This window comes from Schistocerca serialis, chromosome 12 (assembly GCF_023864345.2).
Source record: "Schistocerca serialis cubense isolate TAMUIC-IGC-003099 chromosome 12, iqSchSeri2.2, whole genome shotgun sequence".
Lineage (NCBI taxonomy): Eukaryota > Metazoa > Arthropoda > Insecta > Orthoptera > Acrididae > Schistocerca > Schistocerca serialis.
In genome coordinates, this window is record NC_064649.1 from 8,585,267 (window position 1) to 8,611,381 (window position 26,115).

At 41.9% G+C, this 26,115-nt stretch overlaps 1 protein-coding gene across 2 annotated transcripts in view; it reads left to right on the top strand.

Moving 5' to 3' along the window:
- LOC126428198 (uncharacterized) overlaps window positions 1-26,115 on the top strand; it is a 386,880-nt gene that overhangs the window by 65,942 nt on the left and 294,823 nt on the right. The window contains exon 4 of one of the 2 annotated variants that reach the window (XM_050090111.1): window positions 7,085-7,213. The exons of the other annotated variant lie outside the window; for it this stretch is intronic. The gene's annotated coding sequence lies outside the window, so the exon portion shown is untranslated. Of the gene's footprint in view, window positions 1-7,084; window positions 7,214-26,115 lie in introns of those variants that run through there. 2 annotated transcript variants of the gene reach the window in all.

Here is a 26,115-nt window from a genome sequence, read left to right on the forward strand (position 1 = left end):
TATGGAAATGCGTTCACAGCGTGATGGGGAACATGCCGATATATTTGGCACTTAGCACGCAAGTAATTACGTAGTTAAGCAACAACAAATGGAATCAATTAACATTCGATACTGGGGGGGGGGGGGGGGGGTTACAGGAACTTCTCGCCCATCCTGTACATTAAGTTGTCTTTAGCACAAAGGCTGCGGCCAAAATTTTTGGTCACCCGCCCAGTGGTACGAAATGTGTGAACAGGCAGCAAAGTTAAATTTGAATACAAACTATGAAAGTTCATCCTCGACAACTCCTCCTATTCCCAGACGAAATCTGTTTTGGAATGTGGAAAACATGGTGGGGAGGAATTAACAAATCACATCTAAATCTGCGCCTGCACACACATTCCACGAGCAAACATATGATGTATGGAGAAGGGTACTTAGATCACTACTAGTCCTCTCTTTTTCTTTTTCACTCGGAAATGAAACGAGGCAAATACCACAGTCTATATGCCTCTGTACAGGTCCTAATTTTTCTTATCTTGCCTTCTCAGGCATTACGCGACATATATGGTGGCGGTTGAAGAATCCTGTAGACAGCTACAAATGAGGATTCTCTAAATTTTCTCAATAGCGTTTTCCGAAAAGGACGTCGTCCCCTTCAGGGATTTCCATTTGAGTTCAAGAAGCATCTCCGTGACATTCGCGTGCTGGTAGAATCTATTGGTAACAAATCTGGGAGCTTGCCTTTGAACTGCTTCAGTGTCTTGCTTTAATCCGGCCTGGACAGGACCCCAAACACTCTAACAGTACTCAAGAGTAAGTCACACCAGTGTCCCGTTTGCAGCCTCCTTTACAGATGAACCACACTTTCCCAGAATTCTCCTAATAAGCCAGATTCGGCCATTCGCCTTCCCTACTACAATCCTCAGATGCTCGTTCCATTTCGTATCCCTCTGCAACTTTATGCCCAGATATTTAATCGGCGTGCCTGTGTCAAGCAGCACACTCGTAATGCTGTGTCTGAACATTACGGCTTCATTTTTCCTCCTCTTCCGGATCACCTTACATTTTTCTACATTTAGAACCAGCTATCGTTCATCGCACCAACTAGATATTTTGTCCAAGTCATCTTGTACATTCCTACAGCCACTCAACGAGGAGAGCTTCCCGTGCAGCACAGGATGATCATCAAATACCTGCAGGCTGCTGCTCTCACTGTCTGTCAGATCAGTTGTGGGTGCAGAAAATACCAGCTGCCCTGTCTCACCTCCTCACGCCGTCCAGGGCAGTGTACTGGGCTCTGTTGCTTAAGATGTCTCAGATATCTGGAAACCTATTCTGTGCGCTGGAAACTTCATTAACAGTCTCCTGTGGGGCACTGTGTCAAACGCTAACATGGAACTCTACGAATATGGAATCGGTATTTAAAAAAAATCTTGTAAATGGTCAGCATGTAGCCATACCTACATATGAATATGTAACGTGAACCTAAATTGACTCATTCCACATCGGTACGATTAATCCTAGGAATTATCCTTTTCTTTCTTTCTTTCTTTTGCTTGTGTCTTTTTCCCGCAACGACGCATGGTTAATCAGATGTGGCAAGGTTAATTTAAGGAGTGGCCGGATGTCCTTCCTGCCGCCAGCCCGTACCACCCGGGATGGAAGTAGTGTACCCCATCTGTCTGTGGCTGGTGTAGTCCATGGAATAGTGCGAATGTGTTCAGATGTCTGCGAGCCGTTTAACTGAGGCGGGACGTGGGGACCAGCCTGGTATTCACCTAGTGGGATGTGGAAAAGCGCCTAAAAACCACATCCAGGCTGGCCGGCACACCGGCTGCCGTCGTTAAGCCGCCGGGCGGATTCGATCCGGGGCCGACGCGCCTCCCTGAGTCCAGGAAGCAGCGCATTAGTGCTCTCGGCTAACCCGGAGGGTCAATACTATGAATTATCCGTGGAACATTAAATTAACTAAGTAAAGATTATATTGCCTCTCTTGAGCCATTGGTTTTGAAAAATCTGTTTACATTAAAAAATATTTTATGGGCTTAAAATATAGACGATGTCTGTAAAAAGGATAACAGTGATGTGATGTATATTCTAAATCAAAATGACGATATGTGATGTGGACTCCTTGTAATTGGGGATTGTGATGGAGGAGCTAGTGGGGAAGATGTTAGATGGAAAAGGATGAGGGTTGTGCTTGTGGGATGTCAGAGAGAGTTGTGGCGCATGTCTCTGGGGAGGAGTGGGACTCCAGTTGGAGGAAGAAACGCTGGACTCGGGCCTTCCTTTGGGATGGGCGGGTAGCGTAGGGAAGGGCAGGTTGCAGTCGGAAGGTCTCGGGAATAAGTTCGCGCTCTGGCAGGGGAAGTCGACTGAATTCCTTTGGGAGATGATATGGACTGCACAGAGGCGGAGGGAAGCTGCGACGTACCGATAAAGAGGCAGCAACGGACCACGGGGAGGATGCTGTGTGTCGGGACTTGAGTGTACGTGAGACGCAGGAGAGGCGAATGTATCCCAAGAGTTGGAAGAAGTGCAGAAATTTGCTCAAATCGTGTAAAGGAGATGGCTTCCCCAGCCAGAAATGCCCTCTCTCTGTCTGTCTGATGCACCATGCAGAACGCCTCTTAATGTATTCTGCCTTACTAATTCGGTGGCTATCGAGCTCCAATATGGAAGCTTTACAGGAAGAACATGCTCAGTTATTAAATATACCTAACCACGTTCCTGATACCAACAAGTGTCTCTTACACAGTACTTCTGAATATCGAAGTCTGTCAATTGGAAATGAAAAATATCACTTTCAAATAATAACAGTACAAATCAAATATTACAAGGGGTGTTCAAAAGTAATTCGACGCATTTTTTCTCGCCCCCTTTCGGTGGAAAAAGTGCAGAATTTATATAACTGACTGGATTTTAGAAAAGCTGAGCAGTCCCAAATAAACAGGTACTAGTCGTTCTTTGATGCATTTGTTCGAAATGACATGTTTTGTGCTCTGCTCATCAGATTTCCTAGTGTAAACAGTATAACAAATAATTAGTTATACACCTTTAAAACACCAAATGTTAACAAGAGAGCGCAAAATCTAAGTGTCAGACACGATACACACAATTTCATAGCAAAAATAATTGACAGTTAGATCCTTACTCATAGATTCACGAACCAGTAGGTGTGACATATCATTTAAAGTTATTTTGTTGTGAGAGGCACGTAAAACTATCGTAACTTACGTAACTATTTTGCTTAAATTGGGTATGTAGACGACCAGCTGTCCCTTTACTACAGTGGTTAGTGAGATTCATCAACGGTTCACGTTGTTGGTTAGTCAGGAAGTGCAATGGCTTATCAAAACGAGTTCTTTTGTAATTATGACATGTTACCTTTTTAATACAAAAAAATATAATTCTGAAATTTGAAGTGTACAGTCCTTTCCCTATTTACTACTGTGATTAGTGAATTTAGACAAATTTTTCTGTAATTTTCATACGTTGTACTTTAAAGATAAATAATTATTTTAATATATTGCCGTGCCGTGTGGCTAGGGCCTCCCGTCGGGTACACCGTTCGCCTGGTGCAAGTCTTTCGAGTTGACGCCACTTCGGCGACTTGCGTGTCGATGGGGATGAAATGATGATGATAAAGACAACACAACCCCCAGTCTCTGAGCGGAGAAAATCTGCAACGCAGCCGGGAATCGAACCCGGGCCGTTAGGTATGACATTCTGTCGCGCTGACCACTCAGCTACCTGGGGCGGGCAATATATTGAAAGATACGATCTCGTGCCCAAGTATTATAGTGATGCTTCTCTGATTATGCTTAAGTGCAGGCAGACAATCAGCTTCCCCTTTATTATTTTTTTAAGTGCAGGCACACTACCTTTTTGCTGTTGTTTTTTACTGATCTAACGAGCAGTAAACATTTTTGGCACAAGGATAACCGCAATAATAAACTACAGGATGGTACAAATGTCTTAAGATTTTATGTTTGACGAACTGTCCAGCAGTGTGATTGCAAATCTAAACAAATCCTTTTGTAATCTCTGACATGTCATGTCTTTCCAAGTCAAAAGATTTTTCTACAGTTTTGTACTTTCTTTTACACTACTGGCCATTGAAATTGCTACACCACCAAGATGACATGCTACAGACGCGATATTTAACCGTCAGGAAGAAGATGCTGTGATATCCAAATGATTAGCTTTTCAGAGCATACACACAAGGTTGGCGCCGGTGGCGACACCTACAACGTGCTGACATGAGGAAAGTTTCCAACCGATTTCTCATACACAAACAGTAGTTGACCGGCGTTGCCTGGTGAAACGTTGTTGTGATGCCTCGTGTAAGGAGGAGAAATGCGTACCATCACGTTTCCGACTTTGATAAAGGTCGGATTGCAGCCTATCGCGATTGCGGTTTATCGTATCGCGACATTGCTGTTCGCGTTGGTCGAGATCCAATGACTGTTAGTAGAATATGGAATTAGTGGGTTCAGGAGGGTAATACGGAACGCCCTAATGGATCGCAACGGCCTCGTATCACTAACAGTCAAGATGACAGGCATCTTATCCGCATGCCTGTAACGGATCGTGCAGCCACATCTCGATCCCTGAGTCAACAGATGGGGACGTTTGCAAGACAAAAACCATCTGCACGAACAGTTCGACGACGTTTGCAGCAGCTTGGACTATCAGCTCGGAGAACACGGCTGCGGTTACCCTTGACGCTGCATCAGAGACAGGAGCGCCTGCGATGGTGTACTCAACGACGAACCTGGGTGCACGAATGGCAAAACGTAATTTTTTCGGATGAATCCAGGTTCTGTTTACAACATCATGATGGTCGCATCCGTGTTTGGCGACATCGCGGTGAACGCACATAGGAAGTGTGTATTCGTCATCGCCATACTGGCGTATCACCCGGCGTGGTGGGGTGCCATTGGTTACACGTCTCGGTCACCTCTTGTTCGCATTGACGGTACTTTGAACAGTGGACGTTACATGTCAGAGGGTTACGACCCGTGGCTCTATCCTTCATTCGATCCCTGCTAAACCCTACATTTTCAGCAGGATAATGCACGACCGCATGTTGCAGGTCCTGTACGGGCCTTTCTGGATACAGAAAATGTTCGACTGCTGCCCTGGCCAGCACATTCTCGAGACCTCTCACCAATTGAAAACGTTGGGCGAGACGTCTGCCACTATCGGAACAAGGTCACTCAAACGTGTCCTGCAATGTTGGGACGCGCGGACAGCCTCATTCGACGCCACGGACGGATCGTAGTGAAAGACCCCGCTGCTCAGCTGGACGTCTTTGTTGGTAGTGCTCAAACACTCGTCCACTATTTGGGGTACTCAGAGGTGTGTACACGCCGTGTTCCTCGCCGCCTAACAGAAGACTATTGAGAGCAACGAAGGACCATCTGTGCGGAATTGCTTGCGCCTTACGAGGCTGATCGTGACAATATTTTGTCGAACAGCGTGACAGGCGATGAAACAGGAGTTCATCACTTCGAGCCGGAAACAAAGTGGCAGCCACACCACCTCTCCTCCGAATAAAAAGTTCAAAGCCGATGAAGTCGTGGTGGCGGCCTTCTGCTTGATGCCCTCCCTCGTGGTGCAACGATCAACTCTGAAGTGAACTGTGCTAGCCTTAGGGAATTGGAGAAACGACTTCAGGGTGTTCGTTGGAAAAATAGCAATCAAAGTAATTTACTCTTCTCCATGACAATGCAAGACGCACCCAAGTCTGCGCAACAAGTAATTTACTCTTCTCCATGACAATGCAAGACCCACCCAAGTCTGCGCAACAGGAACTTGCAAAACTTCATTGGCCTGCCTCCCTCATCCAGCCTGCAGCCCTTCTCATTTCTACGTGTTTGTCCTCCGAGTGAAGAAGGCACTCAGCGGGAACCGGTAGGTGGATGGAGGGGACAAGAAGGCGTTGAGCAGCGGTGTAGTGTGGTCCCATGCGGGCGTACGAACCCTCCCAATATGGCGGCGCACAATGGTTCAGAACGGCCGAGTCCCTGGCCAAAAGTCGAGAAATGGAGGTTGAAAGATCGATATGTTTGGAATGGATTCTCGTAGAGGGGGGTATCGGGCATTCAGATCGTCGTATAAGCAGACGTCACAATATTGTATACCTGCTTCCCTTCCTCTTGTAGAAACACACGCGCGACGCTTCAGTGCCCAGTTATACAGTGCTTCAGAAAATCTTACAGGATTTTAGGAGGACGCGTCCGATTCCTATTTTCCAAAATTGAAAATGTTGATGAAGGTGTGTGGAAACATTTTATGTACTTCAATTTTCGAAAATGTTTGTTGTCATTTATGAAACGTTATGCTAAATGTAGTCGTGATTATCATGTTGTTTCGTTTCTTTAGAAATACATTTATGTCGATACAAAAACAAAAGTTCACCACATTTTAACGCTAGCATTGACAGGGGCATGTTTGTTGAACTATCTGTTAGCGAAATGTTCAAGAATTAGCTGCTCGAAAGTTGCCCATTTTGAATAATAACGATTGTAGTGTTGCCGTGCATTACGCACTGTGATTCATGGCGATATTCTCCCCTCAACTTTCTATACCTGACGCTTGAAAGGTCCCAGGTATGGAAGGTTTTTCGTAGATGTTTTCTATCTCTTTCTAAAATATTGTGGAGATAAGTGCGGTATATTATTGCATTGTGAATAATGATTTTAAATAAAATTCCAACCGTAATGACCATTTTTATAGAAATATCGAAATATGTTTACAAATATTACTTCAAGTATCATTCATGGACAATAAACTTTGCGAGGACGCTCAAGAAGCGAGAAACAAGGACATTCGTCGGTACTGCGAAAATTTTTCTTGGAAATGTACGCGAGAGAAGATGATGTCTGACGTTTTTCGTCGGCTTCTTGCATCTTCGGACCCACTGGTAACTAATTTTCAAAAATTAAAAATGAAAAATAGTGCACCATTACCTTCTCATGTACTTTTTTTTTGCATTTTGTTCGTTATTGATCGTTGTGTTTGGTCGTTGCGGACGTCGCAAGACATCCTGATCAAGTTCGGTGGTTGATCCTTTACTCAGTTTTTTTTATTACAGAGGCCAACCGGATCTCTGACCGAACACGCTGAGCTACCGTGCCGGGGTGTACTAAAACGTCTACAGGAAACACCAGAAGAGTATGTCACAAATAGTAGCTTACCCTGAGCAGAAATCCAAACATCTGACCAAGATTATGATTTTTAATTAATCCAATGTTTTGTATGGAATTATGTACGAAAAATAAAATAGAAATTTACATATTCTACAAAATTGTTTTTCAGTTTGGAATTTCAAATGTGATGAAATCAGCGACTCCGAAAACCAAATGGTGCAAACTTTCGGACCGATGAAGTGATAATTTTTCCAAAATGTCCGCCATTTTGAGTTCCATAATTTTGATATCAAATTCGTAGTCAGCGACCTCGAAAACCTATTGGTGCAAATTTTCGGATGGAGAAAGTGATTATTTTTCCAAACTGTCCGCCATTTTGAGTTTCATATTGAAACGTCCCCTTTGAACCATTTATACACGACTGTGCTTAACCTGACACACAATATTTTTAGCGCAACGCAATCTGACTATCAAAGATCCCTGCTAAAGAATGTCCCTGAGTAACATTAAACTATACCTTTCAGAAATCACTTACCTCACAAAAATCTTCATTACTCGAACTACTGCAATACCGTGAGCGCCACTACTGCCAGCTAAATAAAAGATCCAAACTACGGAAGGCACTAACTACTGATAGGGATAGTTAGCAAATGAAAGATATTAATAGAGAACAAACAATGTATTTACCTTAATAGTCATAATAGATATAGCAGTTCATGACAAGTTACAAAACTCCGCCATCTCTCTCCCCACATCCACCACTGCTGGCGGCTCACCTCCAACTGCGCAACGCTACACATCCAGCTGCTGCTGCCCAACACTACAATGGCAGACAACAATGCAAACTGGACACAGACTGCACACAGCACGGCCAGTGATTTTTATACAGAGGTGGCGTTACCAATAAAAAAACCTAAACAGCCTACTTACATAGCACCCATGTTCCCCACAAAAAATTTTACAAATTGTTTTGGGCAGTGGCCAATACAGATTCGAAAAAAATTTTTCATAATTACAATAACAAAGAAATCAAATGCACACACTTATTGATACAATGTTGGTCAAAAGCTAAAATTTTCTCACAGTCTATAAAGACAGTCCTGATTCATCACAGTAAAATTACAGTGTTTTTCCTTTTTTTTCAAAGTCTGAACAGTAAAAGAGAATGCACACAGAAGTAGTGGATTTCCATGCAGTCTTGAAGAAGTAGTGTCCTTCCATCAGAAAGACAGTGCTGACTCTTGACATGCTGACAGGTAATGGGCCACAACAGAGCAAACCCACAGCAGAGTCAGTCGAAATTTTGAAGAGTATTGGTAGGTAGGTCATCACAGAGCAAACCCACTGTAGTCCTGGTAGAGATTACGATATTGGTGGGCCACCAGAGGCGCAGACCCACTGCAGTCCTTGTAGAAATAATGGTACTGGTGAGTCAGCAAAGATGCAGACCCACTGTAGTCCTTGTAGAGACGGCCAGCAGCCATCTGTTGCAAATGTGCAGGTGCACAATCAGCATTGAAGAGTCTTGCAGACAATATAGCAAGTGCATAAACCACCACTTGTGCACTCACAAAGTGTTTGGAATTGTCCTTAGAACCAGCAATGCTGTTATCCAGTCCCTTACTGAATTATTAACACACGTGCAAACACTAACAGTCCCTACTTCTCACATATTGTCCATATACTATGACCAACAGAAACGTGTGCAGTGAAATGTAACTTAATTTGAAGAACTGGTGTCTATACAATTATAAATTTACAACATGAAAATACAATTACAAAGGTACAAAATACATCATTAAAGAACGTAACAGTACAGGTAACATTTGTATCGAAATAACATATACATCAGTGTTACAGGAATTATGACATAAGTACATACATAAAAGATCAGAATAACTTTTGAAACAGCAACTTTACACAGGAGCATTAAAACAGAACAGAATAAATAATGTCTAAACATATTTACAAGGTAAATAACATACTATTAATGCCAATTATATTTGAGGATAACAGTATTCCTCATCATAGTGAATGTAGCTTAATATTAGAAGAAAAAAAATTCTATGAAACTACACAGAGACAGGAAGAAAACCAATACACAAGGGTACACAAACACATAGCATAATAATACAAAAGGAAAGGACAGGGTTTGTTTTACTGCAGTATTTTGCATGGAGATCTCCCTTGGTTCATCATTATTCCCAAAAGTCCTATCTATACCTGCTTTCTGTACTTTTTTTCGTATAACTTCTCAATGCATTTCTTCCAATTCATTGCAACTCATTCTCTTATATAGTCTACCCCCTCTTAACCTAACTTAAATCTACTGAGTTCAGATGCTAAACTAAGGGACGAGGCAATGCAGCAGCACAAAACAATTAATACAAACAGCAATGATAAAATATTCAAATTGGCCAAGCAAGCAGCAATAATACAACTAATATTACGCAATGAGCAGCAAACAAGAGAAATAAATCAGTAGTAAAATGGCTTAACAGAGTAATACAAAGTCAAATTCAGTAACGTTATGCCTGGCAAACAGCAGCTTATATCTAAACATGACAAAGCTCAAGCAGAAAAAATATTACACTGAAAATGACCATGTCTAATACCTATGTCACATCTTAACACTAGAGTGATGCATCACAATTTATTCTAGAAAAGAAATTACCAAGTCATTAAAAATAGTATTTATGCAATTCCTGTGATGGGAAATGTCTATTTGTGCTCTCTTTTCCAAGAAAGTTTATCAGAAATGTATTCTTTACTGGGTCTGTAGACAGAAAATAGTGATATTAGTACATCTTAACCTGTCATGATTTAATTTTGAAGACATAAGAAATTGTAATGCACGATGATCACTGTATACTTTTACGTGCTTACCAGAAAGAAAGAAACGGAATGTGTTAAATGCCCAAACGATAGCTAAAGCTTCTAATTCAGTAACGGAATAATTTTTTTCACATTTTGTTAGCACTCGGCTAGCAAAAGCAATGGTTTTCTGAGCAGTAATGTCATTTTCTATGGCTTCTTGAAATAAATGGGCACCAAGACCGACTTTAGAAGAATCCGTGCTAAGGCAGAAATCTTGTGACAGATCTGGATGAGCTAATATTGACGCATGAAGTAACGCTTCTTTCAAAGAATTGAATTCCAACTGTGCTTGTTCGTCCCAGTTCCAAATAGTATTTTTTCCAGTGAGAGAACAAAGTTTTGGTGTAACAAGAATTTGCATATTCAGAAAACGACGGTAAAAATTTACGAGACCTAGAAAACTGAGGACTTGTCTTTTTGTGGATGGAACTGGAATGGCTCTGATTGCTTCTAACTTTTCAAGATCCGGCTGAATACCTTCAGAAGAAATAATATGTCCCAAAAACCTCACCTTTGACCTACCGAATTCAGACTTTTCCAAGTTAACTGTAATTCCAGATTCTGCAAAAATACGTAACAAACTGTTGAGGATGCGATTATGTTGTTCCCATGAAGCTTCTGCTATTAGAATATCGTCCACATATAAGGTGATGTGACGTTTTAAGAACTCAGGTAATATGGAATTTAGCCCGCGAATGAATGCTGCCGAAGAAATGTTCAAACCAAAAGGAAGTTTCCGAAACTGATAACAAACGCCGAAACAAAGGAAAGCTGTGTATTTTCTACATTCTGGATGAAGTTCGATCTGATAAAAGCTGGATCTGAGATCAATGGAAGACAACACTTTTACACCATTAAAATTTTGAAGAAGTTCTTCCAACGTTTGCGGCCTGTCTGTTTCAGGAATCATGATGGTATTGATTTGTCTCGAATCTAAGACAAGCCTGATCGATCCATTTTTCTTCTCAACAACATGTAATGGATTGTTGTATGAGCTTACTGCAGGCTCAATAATGCCCTCGTCAAGCATAGATTGTATTTCTGTTCTAACACGGTCCCTATAATGTGCTGGAATTATGTATGGTCTAACACAAAATTTAGTATGCTCACGAACACGAAATTGGTATTGAAATCCCTTGATTGTTCCTGTTTTGTGAGTAAAAACTGTGGAATGTTCTTGTAAAATCACAAAAAGGTCCTGCCTATCAGTGTCATTACAATTCTCAATTGTTTGAATTTTATTCTGAATTAACTCATTAATTTCAAATATGCCGTCGATATCATCCCTGTCAGTACTTGCAGAGTGATTGTTAGTGTCTAGTTCCGTAGAAAATTCCGAACTGTTGTCCAACAGAAGGTAAAGCCGATTAATTTCTTCGTCATGGTTTGAGAGCCAATCTTCAAATTTCAAAGCTATTGACTTACCTTCCTTCTCTAAACTTATTTCAGCATCGTGAAAGTTTAAGATTGCTTTGTATTCATTCAAAAAGTCTACTCCCAATATAATTTCCGTCGACAATCATGGAACAATAAGAAAGTTCATAGAGAAGCTGTGGCTTTGACAAAAGAATTCTAAGTTGGTTTGTTGGCGTACATCTACACTTTTTCCAAAGATTGCACCTTGTAATTTAATCTTACGTAACGGAAGTGTGGGACAATCGTTCGATCTGTTGCATTTGCTAAAAGCTGTTTCACTAATTACTGAAATGGGACTGCCAGAGTCAAGTACTGCCGTGAATTTTACGTCATTTACAGTAATGTGAATCACAGGATATGCAATGTTGTTATGTTTTACGTCGTGTTCCTGGAGTAAGATGTCCCTAATGTCTTCCATTTTTACGTAATTACTAGCTACGGCAGCTGCGGCGTCAGTTTCATAAGTACGTTTTGTGGCTGCCAGCGGTGTGAGTCATTGCCTATTGTCTCTTTGTTGGCGCGCGTCGTTATTGGGATTTGGAGACCTAACTTCTACAAATTCCCCGTGACGAGAGGGCCCTGCCCTGTTTAAATCCCGCCAGTTCTGATGCAATTCAGGTCTGACGCTACGATCATATCGTCTGTCGTCATGTCGGTAGATGCCATAGTTTCTTTCTTGTCGGTTAAGTGGTGGAGAATTTCTCCCTGAATCGTAACTCCGTGCTGGACCGTTGCGTCTCAAGTTATTCTGTCTCCCTTGATAATAATTATTTTGGTTCCCAAATTGTCTGTTTCTCTGATTGTCTCTGTGATAGTCACTACCGCGGAGAGGTTATCTTTCCCTGTAATTATTACTACTCTGCCAACGGTTGTCATACGGGTGGTGTCTGTTTTGGTCACGATATGTGTTGTGAGAATAGCCTTGTCGTGTCCAGTTATTATTTCTTTCATTGCGGAATTGTGACAGATGTGACCTGTAATTGTTGTGCTCCTGTTTCCGCGTTTCCCGATTGTCAGTGTCAATTTCCAGTTCTTGTAACAGTCCCTGAAAAGCCTCAATGTCTTCTTTGCAACGTCCTGCTAAAATAATATGCCGTAAATGTTCAGGTAATTTGATTAAGCAAATGCGGATGAGTTCTGAGGGGCTGTATGGGTTTGACAGGTACTGATTCTTGTGCAACATGTCTTCAAAATATTTCACAAGACTGGAAAATTCAGATTGTTCGAAATGTTTCATCATTATGATACCATGTTTTACTCGGTCTTGTGTGGCTTGAGACCAATATGCTGAGAGGAAGGCATGGTAAAACTCTCCTTCACTGTGGCAATCGTGAATGACCGATCGCATTCTTACAGCTGGTTCATTCTCTAAGTAGCCACACATAAATTCTAATCTGTGCTCTAATGACCACTTGGGAGGAAAACAATGAGAGAATTGATGGAGCCACGCTTGTGGATGAATGTCGTTGCCAGAATTCTTAAATGTTTTGAATTTACATGTAGTAATGAACAGCTTATAGTCAAAGTCATCATGTCGGCGAGTCGCATATCGGTCATTGTTACGTCGTTTCGGCGGTTCCATTTCAAAATTCGGTGCACCTTGCCAATTTCTTTCATAATTTCCGAAATGCGCTGTGTTATTATTTTGTGACTGTTCCGTATTTCTATGTCCCTCTTCCTGTATTGGGGCGCGAGTGTCCTCTGAAATACGTAATTCTTGTATTACCTGTGTCAGCTGATCTTGTACATCCCGGATTTCTCTTTGGTGTTGCGTATTAATTTGATTCTGATTTTGTTTGAATTTCCTAATTTGTTCATACTCTTCTGTGTCAGTGAAGGCTACAGGTCTTGTGTCATTCAGATCATCATCTACCTTTGTAGATAAGTTAGTGACCTAATCCGAAAGTTGAACTACTTTCTCTGATAATGTACTAATTTCCTCCATGTGTCTTTCTACTGTGTCCTTTAAGTTTTCCTGAGTTTTTGCAAGTTGCGTAACCGAATCGGTAGATGCAACTGAGTCAATTTTAGCTTGCAAGGTCTCATGATTTTCATGAACAATAATTTGCAGTTCTTTTATGGCTGCTTCGTGATTCTGTAATGCATTTTCATGCCGCGAAAAAGTAGGTTGAAAATGCTCACAAATTTGTGTTTTTACGTGGTTACAGACTTTTTGACATTTCGATTCGATTTTATGTAACTCAGTAGTCAAATCTTCACGTGTTTGTTCAAGCGTGGTGTGAAGATTTTGTTCCATTGCGTCTAATTTTTTAAGATTTTGTTCCACTGTGTCTAACTTTTGAAGCTTATGCTGTGTTTGTCTCTGATTCTGTTCCATCGTGTCTAACTTTTGAAGATTTTGTTCCATTGTGTCTAACTTTTGCTGTGTTTGTCTCTGATTTTGATCCATTGTGTCTAACTTTTGAAGATTTTGTTCCATTGTGTCTAATTTTTGTAGCCTTTGTCCCATTTGTTGCATTAACTGTAATAACAATGCACTGGTGTCTAAAACATGTTCCTCAGTGCTTTTCGGCAGTGAAGTTGCACCGGCAACATTCACATTTTGACAAGCAGAAAATGTTTCTTGACTCATTTGAGAAAACGGTGGGAACCCAAAACCTGAGTCTGCAGTATTTGCAATATTGTGTTCTGTCATTCCCGATTCCTGAGGCGAGCTGTTGCCGACCAATCGATCGATAATGCTTCCCTGTTCACTACCTGTTTCACTGTCTACACCATTATTTGACGCCCGCTCCATTTCCCTATGCACAGTTACCAAATTACCACTTTGAATGTCTGTTAACTCATTACACAGCGGTGCTGGTAAGCTACACTCGTCGTCACTATTATTTCTCAGTTTTCTTTGGAGCCTAGTGTTACGTTTTTCACACGCCATTATTGTCACAATATTTCACACGATAACACAGAAAAGCACAATTTGAAGAGCAAAAATAAGAGAACACATTAACATAGCACTGAAAATAATATCTAGTTAATTGCAGCTGCGAAATACTTGGTGCAAATCTACATGCATGCCACAACTGTTTTACTGTACAACAATGAAAAACTACAACTACAAAGGAAATTCTCTCTATGATTACGCGCTATCAATAAACAATAGCTACACTAATTACACAAACTACAAGAAAAAAATCAGAAGATTCCAGTGAGGTATCCTCGGTTAAGGGTCGACATATGAAACGTCCCCTTAGAACAATTATGCACGGCTGTGCTTAACCTGACACACAATATTTTTAGCGCAACGCAATCTGACTATCAAAGATCCCTGCTAAAGAATGTCCCTGAGTAACATTAAACTATACCTTTCAGAAATCACTTACCTCACAAAAATCTTCATTACTCGAACTACTGCAATACCGTGAGCGCCACTACTGGCAGCTAAATAAAAGATTCAAACTACGGAAGGCACTAACTACTGATAGGGATAGTTAGCAAGTGAAAGATATTAATAGTGAACAAACAATGTATTTACCTTAATATCATCATATACCTAGCAGTTCATGACAAATTACAAAACTCCGCCATCTCTCTCCCCACATCCACCACTGCTGGCGGCTCACCTCCAACTGCGCAACGCTACGCGCTGTTCACATCCAGCTGCCCAACAGTACAATGGCAGACAACAATGCAAACTAGCCACAGACTGCACACAGCACAGCCAGTGATTTTTATACAGAGGTGGCGTTACCAATAAAAAAACCTAAACAGCCCACTTACAATATTTTTGATATCAAATTCGTGATCAGAGACCCCAAAAACCAAAACTGGAAATTTTGGAATTATTATTCTCACGTCTCGACTTTTGGCCGGGGATTAGGCCGTTCTGAACCACTGTGCGGCGCAAGGACGTCGCATTGAACGGAGATTATGTTCAGAAATAGGGTTTTCAGCCAAAAGACTTGGGAATAATATAGTGTAATGGAATCCTGAATAAAACGAGCGTGTTAACAGAAAAAAATTGTTGCATTACTTATTGAACGCCCCTCGAGCCACTTTATCATAATTTCGGCAGGTAACAAGAAACTCCCTCACAGCGATCTACTCTTGTATCAACAAGTAAGCTCACTTCACACTCGTGCTGGAGTAACCATTGCTGCACTGCATTTCCATATCAATTTAACAGGTATCACCGTTCTCAGAAGTCGTTTCGTATCTATTCAAATATCAATATGTTCGGCCAACAGAAGTTACCGACCAGACACGTTGCTGTTTCGTCCACAAATTTCATAAATAATTTCGTGCGCCTTCCCACGAATAAACCGAGTCGAATGTTACTTCTACCGCACAAACCGACGTAATACTTCCAATTGATGACCAACTCTGCTGCAAATTCTTCAGGCGATTTATGTGCGACGCGGCTGCACATAACTCCAACTGGTTCTCCAGCACTCGGGCATTGTTGGCGTTAAACAGCAGAGCAACTCACCCCCTTCCCTTCTGCCCGCAGAGAATAAGCGCATTCAGCCTCAAAAATTTCAGGAAACTTTGATGTGTAAGGAGTACTATTTTTTCCACACGTTTCTCTTGACGAGACATCCACAGTCATCAATGATAAAATCCGCTGCAGTTGTAAAAATTATTTATTTCTCAAAAGTGAAGCACAACCCGATTTCAGGACGTGTGTCTCATCTTCGGGTGCATCCTATGTGGACTCACACTGTAATATACAACTGATGGTGAGATTCATGTTCTGCTTTCCTCTTGACAAATAAATGATTTTTACAACTGTTTACATTGTAGATGAGTACCGCTTTAGTGCACCATAACGACAAAGAGACCAAAACTCCTTACAAGCACGACTGCGTTCGTCGGGGTACGTCGACTGCAGAACAGCCGAGGACCTAGTAGTACTCCAGACAGGAATGTGAACGACGCAAGCCAAAGACTGCGATTCACTGGCAGAACACTTAGAAGGTGCGACAGGTCTACTAAAGAGACTGCTTACACCACGCTTGTCCGCCCTATTCTGGAAAATTGCTGTGCGGAGTGGGATCCGCATCAGGTGGGACTGACGGATGACATCGAAAAAGTACAAAGAAGGGCAGCTCGTTTTGTATTATCACGAAGTAGGGGAGATAGTGTCACAGACATGATACGTGAATTGGAGTGGCAATCACTAAAACAAAGGAGTTTTTCATTGCGACGGGATCTTCTCACGAAATTTCTATCACCAGCTGTCTCCTCCGATTGCGAAAACATTCTGTTGGCACCCACCTACATAGGGAGAAATGAACATCACGATAAAATAAGAGAAATCAGGGCTCGCACAGAAAAATTTAAGTGCTCGTTTTTCCCGCTTGCCGTTCGAGAGTGGAACGGTAGAGAGACTGCTTGAAGGTAGTTCATTGAACCCTCTGCCAGGCACTTTAATGTGAATAGCAGAGTAATCATGTAGATGTAGATGTACTGCAACCCTGTTCACCAAAGAAGGAAATCAAGAAATAACTCTCACAGCGGTACTGGACTGGGAACAGAAACTCAGCCTGAAGGAGCTGTACGGATGGGAGCACCACTTGACTAGAACCTGGCGACCAAGATAACTGGCGGGTCTGGAAACGTCTCGTAACGTATCACTTCTGGACCGCACCTGTTTGCTCGTTTCGGTGGCTACTGTGTACGCCAGGGAAACAGGTTTTCTCCACACTGTAAGTGTCTTTTTCTGCTCCCCCACTGCAAAATTTCCCGGCAGGGTGCATCACTTCACAGAAATGCTGTAAACAGCAGGAGGAAACGGTCAAACAGGATACGTTCGTTCTCCTTCCAATCACGACTGCCTGAGGGGCTTAAATGTTAAATGCGCTGGTGAGCGAAATTTAAAGTAACTTTTGCATCACGTGTTGCTGCCAAATAAAATAGCTCGATGAAACTTGGATCGTACGTAGAAACAACAAGACAACAGAGAGAAATACGGAACGAGGCAAAGAGAAAAAATGGTTCAAATGGCTCTGAGCTTTATGGGACTTAACATCTATGGTCATCAGTCCCCTATAACTTAGAACTAGTTAAACCTAACTAACCTAAGGACAGCACACAACACCCAACCATCACGAGGCAGAGAAAATCCCTGACCGCGCCGGGAATCGAACCCGGGAGCCCGGGCGTGGGAAGCGAGAACGCTACCGCACGACCACGAGATGCGGGCGGCAAAGAGAAATGACACTTTTATTCAAAGATAATAATTACACAGAAATCATTGCGACTTATGACGGTTGGCTGGTGGGACTCAGTTGTTAATAGGGTGCGGGACGACCTCTGACGGCAGAGGATGCGGTGCAGTGAGCGTGGCCGGGCCGCGGAGCTGCGTCCCTCCAGCAGTGCCCAGCGCGCCCGGTAACTGGACGCATGCGGACGTGCTGCAGTCAGCCACCCCACCTGTGTTCGAGGGTACTTAAGGGGAGATGTGGCCGGAAATGTAAACATTTATTGAAAAATCACTAAGCTCATATAACGAGCGAGGTGGCGCAGTGGTTAGACACTGGACTCGCATTCGGGAGGACGACGGTTCAATCCCGCGTCCGGCCATCCTGATTTAGGTTTTCCGTGATTTCCCTAAATCGCTCCAGGCAAATGCCGGGATGGTTCCTTTTAAAGGGCACGGCCGACTTCCTTCCCCGTCCTTCGCTAATCCGATGAGATCGATGACCTCGCTGGTCTCCTTCCCCAAAACAACCAACCAACCAACCAAGGTCATAGTTATTACTGTGCAGGTCTAAAATTTTGTGCGTGTAAAGAAAATTAGCTGTATTTCACGGAAAAATATAGTAAAGGATTAATATTTTGCCACATGTATGAATTTTTAGTTTTTTATTGTCTTGTATAAAAAGCTATAACTCAGATTCAAGTCGTGTAATTAATCTGAAACTATGATTGTAGTGTCCTAACAATTTTATGAGACCACTGATCTATAATCGTTTGAGCCGTGGAAAAAAAATTGCTGTTATGAAGAGCGCGCCGTAGCGCGTTGTGTGAGGCAGTCGCCCTCCGTTTCTGGCGGTGGCCCCGCTGTGGCAATCGCAGCTTTGGTGTCTCCCTCTGGTGTGAAAGGGGAAAGGTAGCCTGTTCAGGTGCATTTAAGGGGCGCTATGAGGTCACTAGGCGGCGAGTCTGGTCAGTTGGCCAGCCTGGTCAGTGTGGGGCAGTCAGTGTCTGTCTGTCTGTCTGTCTGTCTGTCGTCCGGAGTGATAGTATGTGTTAGGCCGCCAGTCTGCTCGAGTTTGCTCAGGCAATGGTCATTGGCGGTTGGATCGATCGGTTGGTCGGTCGCGCACTGAGACACGAGATGACCTGTCCGTCGTGAGCGTCGGCGCATGTGAGGTCGCCACGTGAGTCCAGTGGGCCGCGGTGTATAGCGAGGGGTAGTGGCTTCGCGGTCGACACGAGAGCAGCAGGAGTCAACCCACGACATCGGTCTGGCCGGGGCGAGCTGCGACGCCGTGAGACGGGAGATCGGCGCGCCTTCCTGCGTCCGTTGAAGCGGCTGGCAGCGGACGGTTCGGGAGAGCGATTTGGAGGTGCTGTGCCAGGTCTTCGCCAGACATCGCAGTTTTTTTTAGAAGTTAAATGATTCGTGATATGTTATTTCATTTACTTGTTAAATTCTACTTGATTTCTTGGTCAGTCTCTTGTCCCCAGCTTGCTCGCCTGTCTCTCGTCCGCATTTGTTTGGCAGTTAGTGTCTGTCTGTCGGTCTGCCGTATGTTAATAGCTGCCTCTGTCATGTTCGTCGGATTCGGTGTTAACGAATTTATTCCTTGAAGTGTAACGGCCGAATTCCTGAAATATGATTTTATCTTGCCTATCATCTTGAGAGGCGGTATATGTGTAATGTAGAGCATGTTGTATATCTTATGTAAGAGTGCATTTCATGGGTTTTTATTTAAATGGTCATTTTAGTATATAAAGTTGCCACCCTTCCACCGTAAGAGTTTTTTTTTTTTTTAATCAAGTTGCACCATCGGTGGCAAGTAATTTTTTTTAGTGTGAGTATTTTGTACCATTTCCATCCCTCCTACGGGGTGCATAGTTTATGTGTTTGCGTGAGTTGTAAAAAACTTTAGTGTAAAGTAATCTGGTGTGTTGCAGATTTACACCAGTGTAGTCTTTCAGAGGTTGTTGTGAGCGCTCGTGACTACGGCCGTGTTAAAAGGGAGCGGCAAGGTTCTCAGCCCGAAAACTCATACTGTCAAAATAAAGTTATTTCCGCCTCTGAATAAATTGTAACTTGATATTTAGAGGGTGCCTTCTGATAATTTTTAAATCTGTTTAAAAAAAGGGGATTTTTAGGAATAAAGTTTCCACTTGTTGAAAGAAATTTGTTTTCATCAGTTACCCACTGGCAACTACTTCCACGCTCACATAGTGTGATTAAATGTGTTAATGTTCTTGATGAATCGCTAGTAAATAAAGTAAATTCTTTAAGAAAAGATTTTGAAAGTAATCCCACGGTTCATCGTTAATTTACGATAAAAATTTCTTTATTTAAGGGGTTTTAAATTTCTCCCATTCAGAATTAAGGTTTTTTTTCTACATACAAGCTTATAAACAAGAAGTTAATCAAAGTCTATTGTATTTTTTAGTTCCAATGAAACAGCAACATGTTTCGAACAACTCTTGAAAATTTGATATCAATAGTGCATTATACTCTTTGAGAAAAGTCTCCTGATAATTCAAAAAAGTAAAACCGAGAAAACAAGATTCAAAGATTTCATTCTCATATTTCTATATGTAATAAGCTTACCTCAATTTTAAAGTCCTCCTCACTGATGTTCCTCATCCTCCAAGTTTCTCTTACCTGCCCTTCTAATCCGTCTGGCTGTACTTGTAGGTTAGGCAATCATCCGTTAGCTTTCGTGACCCAGCTCTCGTCGACGGTGTAAAATGCTTTTGTTGTAAACATCAGCTCCCTTCAGCACTTCAATTCTGCCATTATTTCCCTCATTAAAACATAAAACCGCATCATGGACAGCTGTTTTTAGCACGTCAAATACACAAAATGTCCTTTTTAAACATAAAAACCAAATTAAATTACCTGGGCTTTCATTCGAATTTCTTGTGATGCCATTAAGACATTTCCTCAATAAATCAGCGTTTGCAAGAAACCTGAATATCGGCTTCATTGACAACAAGTTCTGGTAGTGAGTGCTTACATGAATAGGTTTCCGTTTCTGTGCTGTACTTGCAGCAGTTGTTTTTTGGAAACATTATGTGACGGTCTTTGGTCGGAGGATAGCTTGTGAAAGTAAAGTGCCCACACAGCACACTTCGCTGTCTCGAACTTGACTGAATGTTTCCCTCTAGCTATCCCATCCTATATTCTCAACGATTCCATTTCTTCTCCTTTAGTAAGTGACGGAGCCTACCACCGAGCTTCTTTTGGATGTCGCCAACATATTCCAACTTTTCTATTGGAGTACTGTATGGTTCATTACCAATTATAGCTTTGAAATAAGAAGAGCTCCATCACCGTTTCCCAGATGTGTGAAAAGATGGAAATGCCTCCCAGTGCACACTTTCACATTTTTGAAACATTTCATATCAAGATAAAATTTATACAAGACATACATAAAACCCTGTACATTACGAAAATAATATTTTTGAAAAATCGATTTATTGGAGCCAAATCCAGTACATGCCTCCTGCAGTCGGGAGAATGGGCAGGTCACTCTATTCGGCGAATATCCTATAGTTCAAAGAGCTCCATTGCATGCGGTCGCGCATTGCCATCCATAAGAAATGAAGCGAAAGCCAAGTGTGAGGACGTATATGGGGAGGGAGTTGATTGTCACAATGACACTGACCGGTGAGTGTGCCGTGTTCAAAGGTTTGGAGGTCAGTGCGCCTGTACAACATTCTGGTTCAGCACACCGTAATACTTGGACCAGTAAAACGATCATGTTCGTCTACGCGTTACTTGTTCCCACCTGTCGCTGTGTGAGAGTATGTCCAGAAGCACTACTGAATCCGCTCCCATCCCAGAAGTGCACATGATAACAGTCCTCTTTGGTTGGTACAGTGCCTATGTTCTTGCCACCGATGTGCGAGTGTCAACAGAACACAGCGTACTCGTCCCTGGGCAGAGAGACCGCCTCCATGCAGTCGCCACTGTACTATGGAGAGTCAGAATGCGTGCCTTACGCTCCTGTTACATGTGGTTGCAGCTGCACCCGCTGTTGGACTAATGGTCCCTTCTTGCCTGTTGCACAGTGCAGCGGTTGACCGTGGTCGACCACCTCTTCCCTGTGGTTCGGAACGCCCCATGTACCTGAAACAATGCTGCGAGCAGTACCGAACTCTGACTACACTTGTCACACTTCGTCCTCATTTCAGTTTTCCGATGATTCTTTCCTGTATGAAGTCACCCAAATGTAGTCTCCGGGCCACAGTGCACTGCCCCGTGTTATGGCGCCACATGGCTTTTTATGTTATTATTTAAACATACAGCACCAGTAAACGTTGTACCAAACACATAGCAGACAAAAACTTTCAATCAGGTATATGTAGTAATTCAGCTTAGCCATTTCAGACATCCTTTCCAGAGGGCCGTACCGTAACAAATTTCAATTAATGCAGTGAAATAGTTAGATTAACTTTCTACACGCTCGGGAGTAGAGAAAGACAAAATTTCAAATATTTTACATATCACTAGTTCCATAAAAGTTCCGTGCCCACTAAAAATTAACAACTTGGTATTACCCCTACACTGTGCGGCTGGTCCCGGCGGAGGTTCGAGTCCTCCCTCGGGCATGGGTGTGTGTGTATGTCCTTAGGTTAATTTAGGTTAAGTGGTGTGTAAGCTTAGGGGCTGATGACCTTAGCAGTTAAGTCCAATAAGATTTCACACACATTTGAACATTATCAACATTACCTCTGCCTTTGCCTTTAGCAATCGAACGCTGATTCATTTCAAAGTTGGGTAACTCCTAAATGTTCAAGACTCGATTATAAAAGAAATATCAATGCTCTCGAGATGAAATCAGATGCAAATTCAAATTACTATTCCCACACACTCATTCACATGAGGAAATAATGTTGGATAGACAAATAACTTCTCAGTTCCACCGATGCATTTTGTTACAGCGTAAGTTTTACATTGAAATCGATGTTAGTTGTATGAGCTCAAGTAAGAACTACATTTACAACGTCGATCGTTCATCATTATGTTTGTTATAGACAATTAAATCCATTTAAGGCCCCTACACAAGCACCAATTTATCGTCCAGACGGGTCGACAGACCGACCAATTGACAAACCAACCAACCGACAAACCAACCAACCAACCGACCAACAGACCAACCAACAAACCGACGGACCAACAGACAGACACACCAACCGACCGACCGACCGACCGACAGACAGACGAACCAACCTACCGAGAGACACACAGGGACCGACCGACCAATTTAATGTCAGCCTACACACGTCTCGACCAACTCCACTCCACAGATACAGCGCCGCCGTGTCGCACGGATCAGTTTATCTTAAGTTCTACGCTATTAAGCTTGGTTCGACACAGGAACAAAAAGGATGGGTGCCTTGCCTGGTTTAGAGGACACAAGGCCATAAAACGCCGAGAGACAGCCGTGGGCAAAGAAGTGGCTAATGCAAGGATGGAAATTCACCCACGTTCTGTTACTTACGTAGCTGCGAGTCGATAATTTTCGTAATTTTTTCAGAATGGATTAATCATGATTTTCGGAGCTGTTGAACATCATCAAACCACTCTTAGCAAAAAAGAATCCAGTCGTGAGAGAGGCTGCAGGCTGCAAGCTGCAAGGAGAAGCTGTTGGCCACATTACGCTTTCTAGCGATTCGCAGAAGTTAAGTGGACCTCAAGTTCGCTGTTGTTCCACCTCCACTATTATTAATGAAAATGATTCCTGAAACCTACAATTTGATTTATAATAGCCCAAGGAAATACAGTAAAGCAAAAATAAAAGACTCTTATGTAAACATTATAAATTTATTTGTGTTTGTAGCATAAAAAATGACTGTAAGTTTTAAAAACGCATTTGGAATTCGAATGAGAAAGACTAGTTATTGTGGTGGCGTACATCATGTAATAAATATGGCAGATGATATAAAAAAATGATTCCACACTTTGCTCTTCGTACGAGAGAGCTTGGATATAGGCTGGATTCTTAACACTTGTAACAATGAAGCAAGTGTATTTTATGAAGTAACATCCACTGTACGTCGGTATTTCAGGTTTTTAGATTTCATTTTCGATAAGTAAGGGAAATAAAAACAAGAAACAGAAATACAAAAATATGCCAAGGTTTTTTAAATTACCGCTACCAGTCACAAACTTCGTTAACTATTGTTATGTTTATTTATTTTACGACATGTTTCGAGGGAATACCTCATCTTCAGGCTGAATGGCATTACGAAAACAACTTCACAATAAGATCACACTGATGTTACATAGTCTTTTCATGAATGCTGTGGTTATCCTGTGGAAGAAGAGAAAACTTAGTAAGAGGGGATGTCACTTTGTAAGCTGGACTGATGTTTGCATGAAAATCTTTTGTGATGGGCTGAGGAGTTTCCATTTCCGTGGCTCTCTAGGCTTTCTTGATTACTGAAACACACGAGACTGCCACGCCAGAACAATAAAGTGAGTGACTGTTACAAAAGATCTTCATGCAAACATCAGTCCAGCTTGCAAAGTGACATCGCCTCTTACTAAGTTTGGCTCTTCATCCACAGGATAACCACAGCATTTATGAAGAGACTATGTAACATCAGTACCATCTTATTGTGAAATTGTTTTTGTAATGCCATCTAGCCTGAAGATGAGCCTGGTAGCGGGAAATAAAAAAAATAAAATAAAATAAACTTTACATATTTCTTGAAACAGTCACGGTCGAAAAATAGAAATACAGAAGGTCGACGGAGGATTGTGTACATAGTAATACATCTGTTTCAAACTAGTGACCAGTTTCAGTAACACATGAAAGAAAACGCGTCACAGACCGCCATTAGAAGTTGCCAGCATTTTCTGCTGTTTTTCTTTCTGGGAGACATGAGGTTGCGTTTTCTGCTGCGCAACGAATTAGAGAGTTTTATGATGAGTAAAAACGGTTAAACCATACGTTCTTGGTCATGCGCCGTCTTGTATATAGAAAAACGAAGGAGGTCTTCTACAGGCAACACGAGATATTCGGAAATGATATGTATTTATTTAATGACTCAATAATTTTCCCTGTGTCGAAAACAGAAATTTGTTTTAGTCTCCAACAGCTTCTCTTTCACTTTTCAACTTTTAACTGGTTTTTGGTAGTACTTATTCTCAATCTATTTTCACTTCCTGATTGTTGGTGTGCAACAGAGTAATAATGTAGAGCACAGACTCTTGTCGATTGCAAGACTATAAAATATGAACAGAGTATTCGTTCGTAGGTACATTACCATGTTATACCTTGGAGCAGTTTTCCACATTGGGAAAAAATTTGCTTCGCTGGACTAATTTTTGTGATTTCAGAAAAAGACTGCAACACCCGTATACTGAATGTCATGATTTCAAAGTGGAATAAGAAAATATATTAACTTCTATTACAGTCATTACAGTCTGACAAAAAAACTGATCAAATATTCAATCACATCTTGACAACTTGCTTTAAATGTTCAGATACGTTAAATTGTGTTACCGACAAAACAGAAAAAAAGTATAGTATTCTATGACTACAGTACCAGTAAAACAGATGCATTGGTCAACCCATGCAAATACCAGAGTGAAGCAATTTGTGGCGATATGAAATGAAACGAACACATAGGCCCGGCCTTAGGTAAAGCCCTGGTAGATTTCTGTTGATTGATGGGAAACTGGGAGAAAATAATCCAAAAAGGAGATTGCTCACAAAACACTCGTGAATCTCATCGTAGAATACTGATGAAGTGTGTGGGACTCGTACCAACAACACTAAGTGCGGAGCCTGGAGAATCATGAATGATGACTGTTTTGTTTGACCCACGGGACAACGCCTCGGATATCCTAAACAAGCAGAAGTGGCAGGCACGCTGTCTCCTGAATGCCTACTTACAAAGTTACAAGAACCTGCCCTAAGAGACGAATCTAGGAATAAAGCACCTCATTTTCGAAGGGAGTGGGAAGATACACTAACATTCGGCACAATGTGAAATACCATTTGCAATACAGTTTACAGGTCTCCGTAGATGGGTTTGTTTATAAAATAACCTCTTCTGCTAGCGTCTAGCAGTCACTGTATTCTTTTTATTTTTATTTTGCACGACACACTTCGCGAAACGATTCCTATACTCAATCTTGAGTCATATTTAGATTCCAGTGTATACCAAATAACATGCTAGGAAAGCTCCGCGTTTTGCGAAGGACAAACAGAGCGAGATTTTCACACCAGACGTAGAGACTACATTAAAGCCTACACACAAAACACACACTGAGAATCAGAAATAGCCACATGCATAGACAATGGAGGATTTCGAAAACTAAAGAAAATGTCAAAATACTCTACCAACTCAATTAAGGTCCTGAAATGCATCTGTTGGACGAATTGGAGACATATTAACATTACAAAAATATGAACATTAAACATCAAATGAAAAACGGGTAGTTGGATTTCTTCAGTTGATTCGATGGTTGTTGTTGTTGTGGTCTTCAATCCAGAGACTGGTTTGATGCAGCTCT